The sequence below is a fragment of the Anas platyrhynchos genome, chromosome 1 (genome assembly GCF_047663525.1).
Source record: "Anas platyrhynchos isolate ZD024472 breed Pekin duck chromosome 1, IASCAAS_PekinDuck_T2T, whole genome shotgun sequence".
NCBI lineage: Eukaryota > Metazoa > Chordata > Aves > Anseriformes > Anatidae > Anas > Anas platyrhynchos.
In genome coordinates this window covers 127,842,382-127,855,637 of record NC_092587.1, presented here as the reverse complement: position 1 = coordinate 127,855,637, position 13,256 = coordinate 127,842,382, and the positions used below count along the sequence as shown (strand labels likewise).

Sequence of the window (13,256 nt, the reverse complement as noted above, 5' to 3'; positions counted from 1 at the left end):
AACCTCTGTGTGACCGGGTCTGAGGTTATTATCCGTACAAATGTGGCTGGCACATTGTAACCAGCAATTGTCAAGGAAAGGGTTTGTAGATACAATCACAGCCTTAGCACCGAGGATTATGCAAGAAAACAGAGACATCAGGGGAATTCTTTTCCTTTTATTGTATTTCCCAGTGCAAGTATTATGAAAGGACTCCACACGCATTTTTTCATCATTTTCCCACAGTCATTTAGAATAATCTCTTGGAAGCATCAAACCGAAACTTCATTCCTTCAGGAAAAAATTGCCCACTCATGCATTTGTTTTGTTATGCTCAGTTTTTTCATGCGAGCTTAGGCAGTGCCACCAAATGGTATTCATATCTGACCTTGGGAAAGCCAGAGCTGATTTGGGGACACCGCATGCGAAGAGTTAAATGAGTTGCACAGAGCAGATACCAAAAAGAGGCAGTGAGAGAAATACTAAGTCTGGCAGTTACAGCAAGTCCTCTACATCGGACTAAAGCCTGCAAGATACGTTTTAAAATCGCCCAGGGGGGAAAAACAAAACGCACGCTCTTCTAATATGGGTCAGAAACACTAATTAGCTGGAATTGTTTCTCATGATCTGTAACTCAGCAGCTCTCCTTCAGCCTCCTTGTTAGCGAATCTGCATAAAAATAGCAACAAGCAGCCGCTGAACCCTCCTAAACACACAGTGGGCTTCGATTCATCTCCCGTGGTGCTTCCCTGCGACAGCGGCGATGGTGGTGACGATGAGATAGGGCTGGCACTTCACACCGTGTGTCACTCCTCACTATCCCATGAGAGCCCCTGCGAGAGGCAGGTGCTGGGGAGCGGAAGATTAGGTGCAGTGCGTGTAATCAGGCTAAATCCTCCGCTACCTCTGCAGAGCGATAACAGAACGCAGGCAGCTCTTTCCTCTCCGCAAACCCTTCCCTGATTTCTCCAGGCTCGTCAGCCTGCAGGTTGAATTGCCTCAGTCGTGGCTGCAAAACTGCATGGCAGAGACCAGCACTTCCAGGCTGAGGGTGGATCTGGACTTCAGTCTTGTACTTCTTACGGTTTCTGTCCTCCGAGGAGCACATGCAGTCCTAATTACACAGCCTTAAACCAACGCACAGAAATCTCCCTCCCTCCCTCCCTCCCTCCCTTTCATGCAGATGATAAAGCTTTTCTTCCTCAGTTTCAGTAGATCCTCTTTAATTCCCTCTAATGGCTTTCACACTCGCCGCAAATAAGCAAGCGAATTTTGCAAGTGAATGCACATAATGAAAAAGCAAGGTGCAAGGCTCTGCAACATGAACTGGATTTTGACACTTGCTGCATTAGTTTTTGTACTTCTTAGTGTGCCAGTCAACGTTCAACAACGTGGTTGTTAGAAATGGAGCTCCAGTAATGAGATCTGGTGGGCCTTGTGGAAAAAAGACAACCATTTTTCAGTGCCAATTATGAACGAGAACTACTTGGGCTTTCTGCACGCTTTCAGGGACAAATTGCTCCTCAGATCTGAAACAAGAACGCTGGCTTGTTGGGAGAGAGCCAGGCCATGCTGGGCAAGAAACAGACACCTGGCTACATGAAGCGATTCATGCACACTGGCCACAGGGAAGAAAATACATAGCTGGCTTTGTGGAGAAGCTGGCTAGGACTTAGAGGCTTCCCAGGCTATCCCAGACAGGAGCTGTCTGGGATCAGCCCTTGTGCTGGAGATACACATGGGAAGCATTAAAGGAGGCAAATCGGGCAACTGTGCACTACGCATGAGAAATTATGGACCATGCAAAAGTGAAGCGTTAAAAACAAATCTTTCTGTGCTTGCCAGCAGTCACAGCTTCCTGTTGCAACTGGTAAAATGGCAGGCATGATGAATGGAAATGTCTGTGTTTCTCTTGAGGGCTAGGACACTAATGAGGGGTAACAGCAGCAAAAAATCCTGTCTACTTAAGCAAATAGCCTGAGGATGGTGAGGGAGGACTGTGGTGGCATAAAGGAAAGGCAAAGGACAGTTTTCTGGTAGTGGCCATGGTCTGTAATTGTGGGCACTCCTGCTCTGTCCTGCCAGCAAGGTCACTTGGCACCTTCCCACACCATAGGCTGCACAATTTGGTTGTGGTGTGATGAAGCACCTGTAGGGAAGACTCTTGCACTGTTAGGAGATGCACTCTAAGCTCTCTTTGCCTCTTCTGTGATACCAAAATGTATCAGTAAGGCTCATATTGTTACTGCTTGGATAGATGGGCATAGAATCAACCCCCCTTGAAATACAAGGATGTTTCTGTCACACAAGGAAGAACAAGCCAGGGAGCGGCCTGTAAAGGAGGCCTGGGTTCCAGCCCAGGTTGCATCTCCCTTAAAATGCTTTAAAAGAGTAGCCTTGTGTTTTGCAGAGTCGACTGCAGCTGCCTTCACTGTGTGCTGAGTCAGGCCTGCATGGAGAAATAGCATTTTCCACCTTGTAGATGTCAATGAGTTCGTTCAGCACGGTGCTAGGCCTTGGGAGAAAGAAGGAGTTTTTATGCTGCTCTGACTTGCCTCGTGTCCAATCCTGTGGGCTCCGAGGAGCATCTCTCCCTCCCCAGCAGGAGTCTGTGGCCTTGCACTAGCTGGGAGGCAGGCACTGTTTGGCAACTGTCGATGCAAACATTTCCCAGACCCTGGGGGAAAACATTTAGTCACACAAAAATCCCAGTTGGTTGCTTCATACTTAAACTGCTGCCCTGTGCAGCTGAGAAGTTAATTTGGGAAAAAAAGGGCAGACTGACAAAGTAAGGAAAATATGGCTAAATGACCTTAACTTTATTTTTAACAATGGATGCCTCTGGTGGATATAGCAATACTGGACATACCCCTCATTTAGAACTCTACCATTTGATTTTTGTAGTCATGAAGCATGTGTTTCTGTGTACTGAACATCAGGACAGGAAAGAAAAAAAAAAAAAAAAGAAGAAGAAAAAAAGTCCACTGCTGACTGTTTGCTCAGGAATGGGGCTTGAGCAGGAAGGATGCATCAAGGGAGAAGTATGTTTTCGTAGGTGGCAATTTCTCCTTCTTTGTTTTCTAGCATGTAAATAGTCATTTCTACCCTGTGCATGTTTGCTTCTTTGCATGAAAATTGTAACCATGATGAGTATTTTTACTGTAGTGCTAATTGCAACTGACCTACAAAAAGAATATTTGCTGTTTGGCATCTATTAAATGCCATTGGTTTTCCAGTTTTGCAACCTGACCCATAAGCTGAACACCGCTGAGCTCTGCTGAACCCCTGACAGGAACATGACCAAATATTACATCCTTCTTGGGGTGGGAATCTGCCTCTTCTGCGTGCGTAGCCACTGTGATACCAACATAACCTCAGCTATTGGAAACTACAGCTGGTAAGAAGAGCTACTTCTGCTGTTACTGATCAAGCTGAAACCTGACTGCTGAAACAGTCCCCCTGGGAGGTGTTATCACTTCACTTCCCTGAAATATCACATGCAAACAGGTAGGTTCTTCTGATGATAGTCTTGTCTATGAAGTACAGTTCACCATCGTTACAGGAAAGAAGAGTGGTAAAGCAGGCCTACAGATGCTCCACTGTACAAATTATCATGTAAAACCTATTTTCTACTGTTAGGGGATGAAAAACACAGATATTCACTACCCAGATTGTGTTTCACTGTCACATCATGACCCTAAAGGTGAATGTTTTTCATGGACAAATAGTAGAGATGTTCAAAAGCCAGAGTACCAGAAAGGTAACGACCGTTTTGCCTACATAGGTTGCTAAATCTACTCTCCAGATCTTAAAAATACCACAGACATATGTACGTGTTTGGGCATTCATGACCTGAAATATTTCTGCTGTTCTGGTGATACTGTAGGCTCTCCACAAGGTTCTTGTGGGTAGAAAAAGTGTTCAAGAATTGAGCACGAATCATGCTGTGTTCACATGAAAGTCACTTTTAGAAGCTGTATGGATACACAAAACCTCTTCCCACAAACAGATGTTTGGATCTTAGACAATGAGCTGTGGCTCAGCATTCATTCTCATTACATGAGCATGGAAATCCCAGAGAAACTGGGATCTGGCCACCCTCATAAGCATCCTGGCATGCCCACTGGAAGTGAAGTGCCTGTGAGTTTCTAGTGGCCTCTTAAGTAGCTGCAGAAGATGAAAATGCAATGTAACACATACAATAGGGCAGTGGAAAAAGTACATTTTACAGAAATTTTCTTAAAAGGTTCTCAAGACTTGTGTGTGAAGTGGTTACAAAAGTGTAACAACCATCAAGGCTACTGCTTCTCAGGTAAGACAGTGTGGATTGGCTAGGTTCAATATAGTGCTCTGCTTACCAGCTAGGTGAAAGCTGCTGTTAGCACTAGCATACCATACAATAGGCTGTATGGTGCAGGCCTCACTTTACGTGCACAAAAACTGAAAGCCAGGTGAAGAACTGCAAGGTCTGACCAAGGAGATGCTCCCGATGTGCTTATCAGAGACAGCCCTACAGGTATTTGGCTGGCCCATAAATGGAGAGGATTTAGAAGTTAAACCAAGTAAAGTTTAGTTCATCAGTCAAGCTGAGAATGGGCACATATCTGTGCCTTTCTTTATTCTGTCCTTTATTTTAGAACAAACAAATACAGACAGGCTGTGTTCTTTGGAGGACTCTGACACAAGGACCACCTTCAAATCTTCCTTGCTGTCTGAGGGACAGCTAGGGAGGGAAGAGATGGACAACATGGCATTGGTGTACGAGTGAAAAATTAGCTATGGAAATCACTGTCTTCAGGACTGGTTCAGAGCACTGACTGGCTGTGCAAAATTACCGAGCTGCATAAGCTGATGACAGCATTGATAAATACAGAAACGTGTCACCAAGTGAAGGGAGAATTCAAACCTGACCCATGTGTTGCAGTGCTCTCTGTGCCTTACCCAGCTTCCCTTCACAGATGGCTGAGGGGGCTTCACAGCCACCAGCTGTTTGTATATTTGGGGGTTTCTTGTAGTTGCCATGGTAATTCTTTAAATTTGCATCCTGAAACTTACCTTGTTCTAACCTGCTCATTGTTGAGACAGCCCTTGCTGCAGGAGAGAAATTATACATGCTGTAGAAACTGCAGACTGGATGCCTGGCTTTTTTATAGAACCAGGCAAACAGAAAGTACTTGTCCTACTTTCTAGTCAGTAAGCTGAAATTCTTCATGTTTAATTATAAATCAAATAATTGACTACAAAGCTATTGTGGTATGGCCTTCCATGCTGTTGATGGTTTTAATTGCAAACTGTTACATGACGTGCTTCAGTAACAAAGGATGAGCCCTAAAGTAGTGGAGAAAATGTCCTACTTTGCCTCTATTTTTACAGCCAGGATGCAGGAAACTTTCCGGCTTGCCATTTTTCTCCATGATGGACATGAACAAAGGAGCTGGAGGCCACACAAGATGGCAGTCAGGACCAGGCCAGTGGTGCATTTGCACAATGTTCCTGGGGGCAGCCCAGCAACTTGTTGCAGCCCATTTCTGCTGCCCCTTTTTTGGGGTCTACCCCCTGAAGGTCACAGTTCCCCTTCCTAATCCCCAGATTGGAGCTTGAATGGCTCACCCTGAGGCTGGGGATGAGGCAGACCATGGTGTGGACCACTGAGGGCCTTCCTTACATGAGGCAGCACCCCTGGCTGCTGGTCAGGGAGGGGAGCAAGTAGAGGGTGACGCTGAAGCTCCTAAACTCCTCATTGCCCACAGTGCCACTCGTTGCATGAAGAGTTAGACATAGCAGGGGCTGTAAGGGGAATCCCCACAGGTGTGAGAGGCTGTCCTTCCCTCAGGCACCAGGCCCAGGGCTGATACACTTTGACTCCTCTGGGGAAACTGGGCACCTGCTTCTGCTCCGCCACACAACTGCCTCTTCTTCTCCTACTGTGTATCTCACTGAAGTGCACCATCCCAGTAACCTTGTGTAGATACTGGAAGGTCTCTCTGAAACCATCTTATCTCTGGTCTGAGCAAGTCCCTGTTACCCAGCAGCATCTTATGGGGCAAACGTTTCAGCCAGGTGGCCCTCTGCTGAGCTTCAACCACCTCATTGATGAGTTTCCTGTATCAGGCCCCAGCGCTAGACACAGTGCTTCAGATATTGTCTAATAGTGATGAGTAGGTGGGGATAATTACTTTTCTTGGTCTACTGGCTACATTCCTGTTGATACAGCTCAGAATGCTTTCTCCTTCCCAGATACTACGGGTCCAGGCATTTACTGTCCCTCACAATTACTCCATGAAGTGAGGGCTGCCCTGAGTCCCACAGCCCTCATTTTTTGGTGGAGAGCAGAGAAAAAGCCACAAAGGAGGGATCTATTTGCCATCTGCAGTTGTCAAATGGAGCCAAGCTACTCTCAGAGGAACACAGGGAAAGGAAAAGAGGCAATGGGCAGAGACTGCAGCAAGAGAAATTTTTATCAGTTACAAGGAAAAAAATATCACAAGGAGGGTGACTGAACACTGGAACAGGCTGCCCAGAGTAGTGAGTTGTCCGTCCTTGGGTACAGTCAAAACTAAACTCCTGAGGTCCCTTTTAACATGAATTTTTGGTCAATTTTATAACTGGAAAATTCCTCACAGAACAGAGTATGGGTGTTTTCATTGTGTCCCTTCAGCAGTGAGAAAGGGGACCTTCGTGCACAGCTGTGCCTCCATCAGGTCCTCCAGTGGTCCTGCCTGCTCCTTTCCACTTATCTTTTTCTTACCGTCCCCACCAACAACCCACCAGGCTGCAAAAGATTATCTAGAAGAAGATATTGAGAAGGTGCTTGTGGTATCTTGAGAATGTGGAAATGAGAAAGATGAATGAGATTTTCCTTTAGCAGAGTAACCTGAAACAGAAACGATCTTTACCTGGGCTAGAGCCAGGACCCTCCACATGCTTGAAGCAGGGCAAAAAAAAGCTGATCAGGAAGGGCCCTGAGCACTTTGGTGCCCAAAAATGAGGAAGAGGAAGAAGTAGGGCAGCGCTGTCAAAAGTATCTCATAGGTAAAAGGCAGTGCTGGGGTAAATACCTGCTGAAAGTAAGGAGAGGTACACCTTCAATAGGTTGGGAAAGGCAGGTAGAGGAGTCCTAATCCTGTGTGTTGTGTGGCCAGAGGTGCTTAGGGACTTGCTAGTGAGGGAGAGAAGCTGCAAGTCTCTCCAAGTATTTTTTTTTTCCCTCTAGTACCCAACTCTGCTCATCCCTGTGAATCTGTCCCTCAGAAGCAGCTGTAAACTTCTTTGCTTTCTTCTCCTTAGAAAAGAAATATTGAAACCTACAGCCAAGATGGACTGAAAAATGCTCTCCTTTTCACCCACAGACAGTAAGATCTGGAGCCTTTCTTTGTTGAACACAGAGACTGAGCAGGGCCAATTACCTGCAGTGACAAACAGTGTTACAGTGAGTCTTCGGGCAGAATAAATGTAAAATCCTCCAAGTCAGCTATGACATCTTTCAGGCATATTTAGTCATTGAAGCTGAATATCCCCAGCTGTGTTAAACTGTTAAGCTGTTGAGTTTCTGTTTGCAAGCCGCTGACAAAAAGTAGGCTGCAATAGTCTTGCTGTGCCTGATCTTGCCTAGTGTTGCTGAGGGAAATGAAACTTAAAGCCTGGACTGATTCAAGTTTCTTGGAAAAACACCCATGTCCTTCATACCAGTGCTGTGTTCCAGTACCTTCCTGCTAGCAAAGTTTTTCTTCAGCAGCATCCAGGGCTGTGAACCTGTGTGCTGAAATCCTTAAACAGGGGCAAGTGAGCTGCTGCTTTATTGTGTAACGGTGTTGATCTTGAACCTTGCTCTGCTGAGTGCACTGATGTGCACAACTGATCACCTCCACGCTCAGGGAACCTTTTTGGTCTTGCTGTGGCACCCCTCCTCCAGGATCCCCGCAGGGCTGCCCAGCTGCTGGGTGTGTGGCAGAGCTCCTGTCCCCCAGGGAAGGAGGGCAGTCATGCTTGAGCCTGGTACAGCCACTGCTGGAGTGAGAGCCCAGCTTGGAGAAGCTGGTTCCAGCACAGGAGCGGATTTTTCTTTTCTGGATGTATGTCCCTGCAGCCCCAGGGGCAAACGATGCTGGCCGCTGTTTTGTGCGAAGCACTGTTGCTGTGATCTGTATAAATAATTACAGAAACCTTTGTTTATTAATCTCTGATTAAAATCCTAAGTAATTTAGATGCAAATTAACTGCTTCACTTATGATCCTGGCTAATGGCCAGGCTGGCCCTTAGCGTGGCAGAACAGGCTATTGTCCACGGCAGCTTTGCTGCTGTAGGGCCTCTGATCCCCTGGCAAACCTTGCTGAAGACCCTTCAGCTGAATGCTCAGCCTCCGCAAGGTGCAGAGCCAGCCCAAGACAGCCAGGGGTAGGAGATGATGGCTCCCTGGCAGGGGGGTCTGAGTGAAACCTCTCCCTGCTCAGGTGTGACCAGGCACCCCCTGTTCCCCCCAAAAAAAACATGTTCAGCTGCTGAAGCCCACACATTTTCAGCACGTGTATCTGAGAAGCTGCAGACCAGATTTCAAATGGCTGGTTATATATTTCCCCTTCCTTTCCAGGTCTGGTGGCAGCTGGAAAGAGTTGATGCTGGAAATTAAGTCAGACCCGTGGTGGTTGCTGCCATGTTTCTGCACTGCCCGTAGAGCATCGCTCCTGCTGGCCCACTGCAACAACTCCGTTTGTCATTCTGCTATTTGAAATAATGACTTTGGTAAAATTATGATTTATTTATTTATTTATTTATTTTGTTATTATTATGAAAGACTGGTGTTTTCTTTACTGATGTTGTTAAGGAGACTGTACCATCCCTACACATCCCACCAGCAGCATGATGTGTGAAGCTTAATGGGGGCTTTGGACCTGGAGAAAGGGTCCATGCACCCAGTGACCTGCCTGTTCTTCCTAGGCCGGTCAGTAGCCCTAATAAAAGATGTTTCTCCCCCCACAAACTTCAAGCAATTAAAGACAGAACAACAATCCCCATTAAGGGCTCAGTTGTTTTGCTATTCAGTGTAATAAGTCTTTTAAAAAGCAAAACTTTCCTGAAATTTTTATGAAAACATAATGGTGGGAAGTAGCGATCAGAAACACAGACTTCCACAAATCACACTGCAAAAAAAAATAAATCGCATTAAATCTTGTAATAAATGAGCTTGACTGTTCACAAATTCTTTCATACACTGGAGCGCTTTCCATGAAACCCCCCTGCTGGGCTCTTAAAAGCAAATTTACAGAATTTCTGAGTGTTTGGATTTGATCCAAATTGTGCTATTGAGATATAATGCTCCAAAAAAAAAAAAATAAAAAAAATCCACTGCTATTTTATCTTACGCTGATAATATGATCTAATTTGATTTTTTTTTTTTTTTTTTTTTTTTTTCCTCAATTGCATGAAGTGAATTAGCCTGGCTAAAAGGGAGTTGAAAATAGATCATCGGAACCAACTCAAGCAGGTACCCCTTAAGAAAATAAGCTCTTAATTCCCTAGGCAATTCCAAAGTTGAGAAGGAAATACAGTAATACTTTGTGAGAGTTCAGCCTGTGAATAAAAACATGGCTTTTTTTTTTCTTTTTTTTTTCTTTTTTTTTCTTTTTTTTTTCCTCTCACATGGGCACTGAACTGGGAAGTTCCTACTTAAAACTGTGTCACCAAACTTGGGAGCAGCTTGGAAAGGCTGTTTCCGGGGCTGAATTCCTTGGTCCCCCACCCTTAGCCAAGGTCAGAGCTGTTCTAGGGAGCTGCATGGCAGCTTGGAAATAATCAAGTTACGACGAATAAATCTTTCAAAAATGCTTTATGTGGAAATATATGAGGAAAGGGTACCTTCCCTTCTAAGATGTTTGCTTGTGTATTAAATACTTTCCACTGTCTCAGGAGAGCCCAGCAAGCACACACAGCCCAATGCATATAGTTTGTCAAAGCTTAATGAACTCTTTAGTGGATGTTCTTTGTGGCTTTGTGGGGATTAGGCTAGCAACCACACTTATGCTTCAAGGTGAAATGAATCAGTCTCCGCAGGCAACCTGACTTCCAGAGTGTTTTCATAGGAAAATCTCTCTCAAAAATTTTTGTTCTCTTCTTTTGCCTTCTTTCCACTCAACCTCCTCTACCTTGTGCATATATGCAGTGTTCACACAGCTATCCAGTGTTTTTTTTCAAGGAGTTTCACTTGAGAAGCAGGAGTGCACTTGGCAACAAAAATATTTCCTATAGGGACCTCTCCTGTCCACTGGGCAGTCATTGCCCAGGGGCAATGGTCCAGTGACTTCTGGTGTGCACTTCCACTGAAACTTTTGGAAGAAAACTCAGACTTGTACGCGTACACAGAGATAAATCTTCTACCCTCTTCTATCTATTTGACAGCATCCACAGTGCAGCTTCACACACCCCATGCACACCTTTGCTTTGGCTGCTGGAAACCTGGTTCCTGTGTGGATGCACTTTCTGGAAATCTCCCACTGCTGCCCACATTCCTTTCTCCAGTTGTACTGGCTGTCACCAGAGCTGTGCTGGTGCTGGACACAAAGGTGGCACATTCAGGGAAAGCATTTTCATCAGTACATCCTTTTCCTGAAGCAGGACAGGTCTGAGATGGGTTAGGATTTTTATTTCTTTGTATGAATTTTCTTATGGCTTGTTTCTCTGTGCAGAAAGGCATGGTACGGAGCAGTGCTGCAGTTGAGGGAGTGAATTGCTGAGTGCATGTCCTCCAGATGCTCCATTCTCTAACCAGAACAATGGGAGATTAAATGCTCTTGCTCTCCAAGACTGGGCTTGGTCAAATCCCACTGGGTTAGCAGGAGAGGTGTGAAGACACGAGCATTTGTGCTGCCAGGGAGGTTGGGTAGGTGTTTATGCAGAAGTGCTATGGCATTGAGTCCTTCGGCATTTGAGTCCATGTGGCAACAGTTCCACAGCAAGCTGTATCTGGAAGGAGGAGCAGGGCAAGGACCGACAGAGTTTGTGGTGTCACCACCTGTCTTGTTGACCATCCCTTCTTTGTGCTGAGCCATCAGGTCACCATCTGTCTGTGGGGAGCAGTCTTCATGTGTTGAGGCATGATGCTCACAGAGAAAAAAGCATATACCTGTAGATCTAAATTCTCCTCTGTACTGAAAGGAGCAGACACAATGTCATAATGGTTAAGAACCATATTTTACTGTGTTTCTCTCCCAGTGGTATTAGCCCAAGTGTGTGCTCATACCCCAGTAACAGAGAAATCGCTTCTGCGCTATTTGCAGCACAAGCTACATACCATAGGAGAAAGCTGCAGGGCATCTGGATAATCTTTTTATCTGCTCATACCTTCGGTACCCAACACGCCCGTTCCAAAGCAGCTACCACCTCTGAAGCAGCAGGATGCTGTGGCATCCATAGCCTCTCCCTTCTGCTCCACTTGAAAGGGATTTCAGATGGGTAAGACCAAGGCACTCACTACAAATCACTTTTAGGGTTTCGTTGGCTGCGGTGTGGGTCTCTCCAATTCCTCCCCTTTGTTGTTTCAAACTCCCTGTGATCTGTGTGGTCTGACCCAAACCTCCAAACCACAGGAACAAATTTGGGGGAGCATACAAGTCCCTGGCTGTTCTGCCAGAACCTCCTTTTTGTGTACTTTTGTAATTATCATTCCGTGCTGTGCTCAGGTCTCACCCATTGTACCTCTCGTCCATGTATGTAACCAAGTTTCCTGCTTCCCATTTCTTAGAGCAATCATCTTTTTTGGTTTTTATTTTTTATTTTGTTTTAGTGAACGTTGATTATGCCCCAAGTTAGTCTGGGAAAGACGGCAAAGCAGAGATGCCTTTGAATTTGCTGAGATGTGCAACTCCGGATGCCCAAGAGGAACAAGCTCTTAAAAATCTGAAAGGCTTCCAGAGGGTAGGTGCCCATCATGTTCTCAAAAAGCTGCAGGATTGCACCAAACTTTGAAGCACTGGGAATCATTAGTGACAGCCTTAAACTCCGGCATACGCACATGCCAAAGGCTCCTGGCTGTAATACATGCCACAGGATATATTACACTCCACACGCCATAAATCTTACAAACTGGGTTTTGAAATGACTGTGAAAGATAGTCTTGCCCAGCATTTCTCAGAGTCTCTCATCCATGCCTCTGCTCAGTCCCCTGATGTTTTTTTTTGTTTGTTTGTTTGTTTTTTTTTTTTTTTTTTCTTTTTTTGCCTGTCAGGCAACTGTAGCTCCATCAGGGCGGCTCGTGTGATTCAGAGCACCTCGACAGATTCCTGCAGGTCTGATCTCTTCCCTGCCCAAGAGCAGGTCCAGCTTGTACCAAAGCCATTCACAACAGATGTTTGCCTAAGCTGTTATTCAAAAACAAACAAAGAAACAAACAAAAAATAAAAGGAGATATAACCGTTTCTCCAGCTGATCTATCTAGTGGTTAATCAACCTTACATTAGATTTTTTGTGTTTATCCTAAATATCCTTTGCGTCTATCTTAGCCCATTATTTCCCATCCTGTCATCAGTGAACACGGGGAACAGAATTATTCCCTCATATTTGCAGATAACTTTGATGTATTTAAAGATTGTTATTGTCTCCCTTCAGTCTTGACTTCTCTAGACTAAACAACCCTATTTCCTTCAGTCTTACTTCATAAATCATGTTTTCTAGATCTCTAATTGGTTTTTCTACTTTCAAGAACTGGATTTGGGCCATCTTTTTTTTTTCTTTTTCTTAAAAAAAAAAACAAAAAACGTATGGAACTAAACAAAATATTCCAGCTGAGGCCTTAACAGCCCCAAGCAGACCCAAGGTGTGCCAAACAGCTTATAACTGGTGCTGCTGGTGCTGGACCCCAGCACGATGCTTGCAGTCCCTGCAGCAGCAGGACACTGTTGGCTTCTTGTACCAAATGGGGTGACCCCCCGCTCTCAGCACAAGGCACGGGTTGTGGTCCGTCATCTTCCAGCCCTGTGCTGATCTCGTCTCCTCTCCATACGTTTCCCCGTGCTGTTGCCTCTTGCCATAGGGTTTGACTCTTTGAAGCAAGGACCAGCCTTCTGTTCTCTCCCTGGGCAGTGTCTGGCACGATGGAGTCTTGATCCGTGATTAAAGATCCTGAATGTAATGGCAATAGAAATAATGCTGTCTATGCAACTGAGACACTCCTGTTTGTGGCAAAATGGGGAAGAAGTGGGTTTTATGGGTGTGCTAAACTTTCCTTTTGTGGCTCTAAAAACTGTAATTGAAGGCGGCTTTTAAAAATGAGCTGCTATTTCGTTAGG

At 45.3% G+C, this 13,256-nt stretch overlaps 1 long non-coding RNA gene across 1 annotated transcript; it reads left to right on the top strand.

The window, feature by feature from the left end:
* The first annotated feature begins 3,008 nt into the window (after positions 1-3,008).
* Positions 3,009-10,771, top strand: LOC139999722 (uncharacterized). The gene is made up of 3 exons (XR_011805229.1): positions 3,009-3,486; positions 8,567-8,718; positions 9,404-10,771. It is a non-coding gene; the product is annotated as an uncharacterized lncRNA (long non-coding RNA).
* The last annotated feature ends 2,485 nt before the right edge of the window (positions 10,772-13,256 follow it).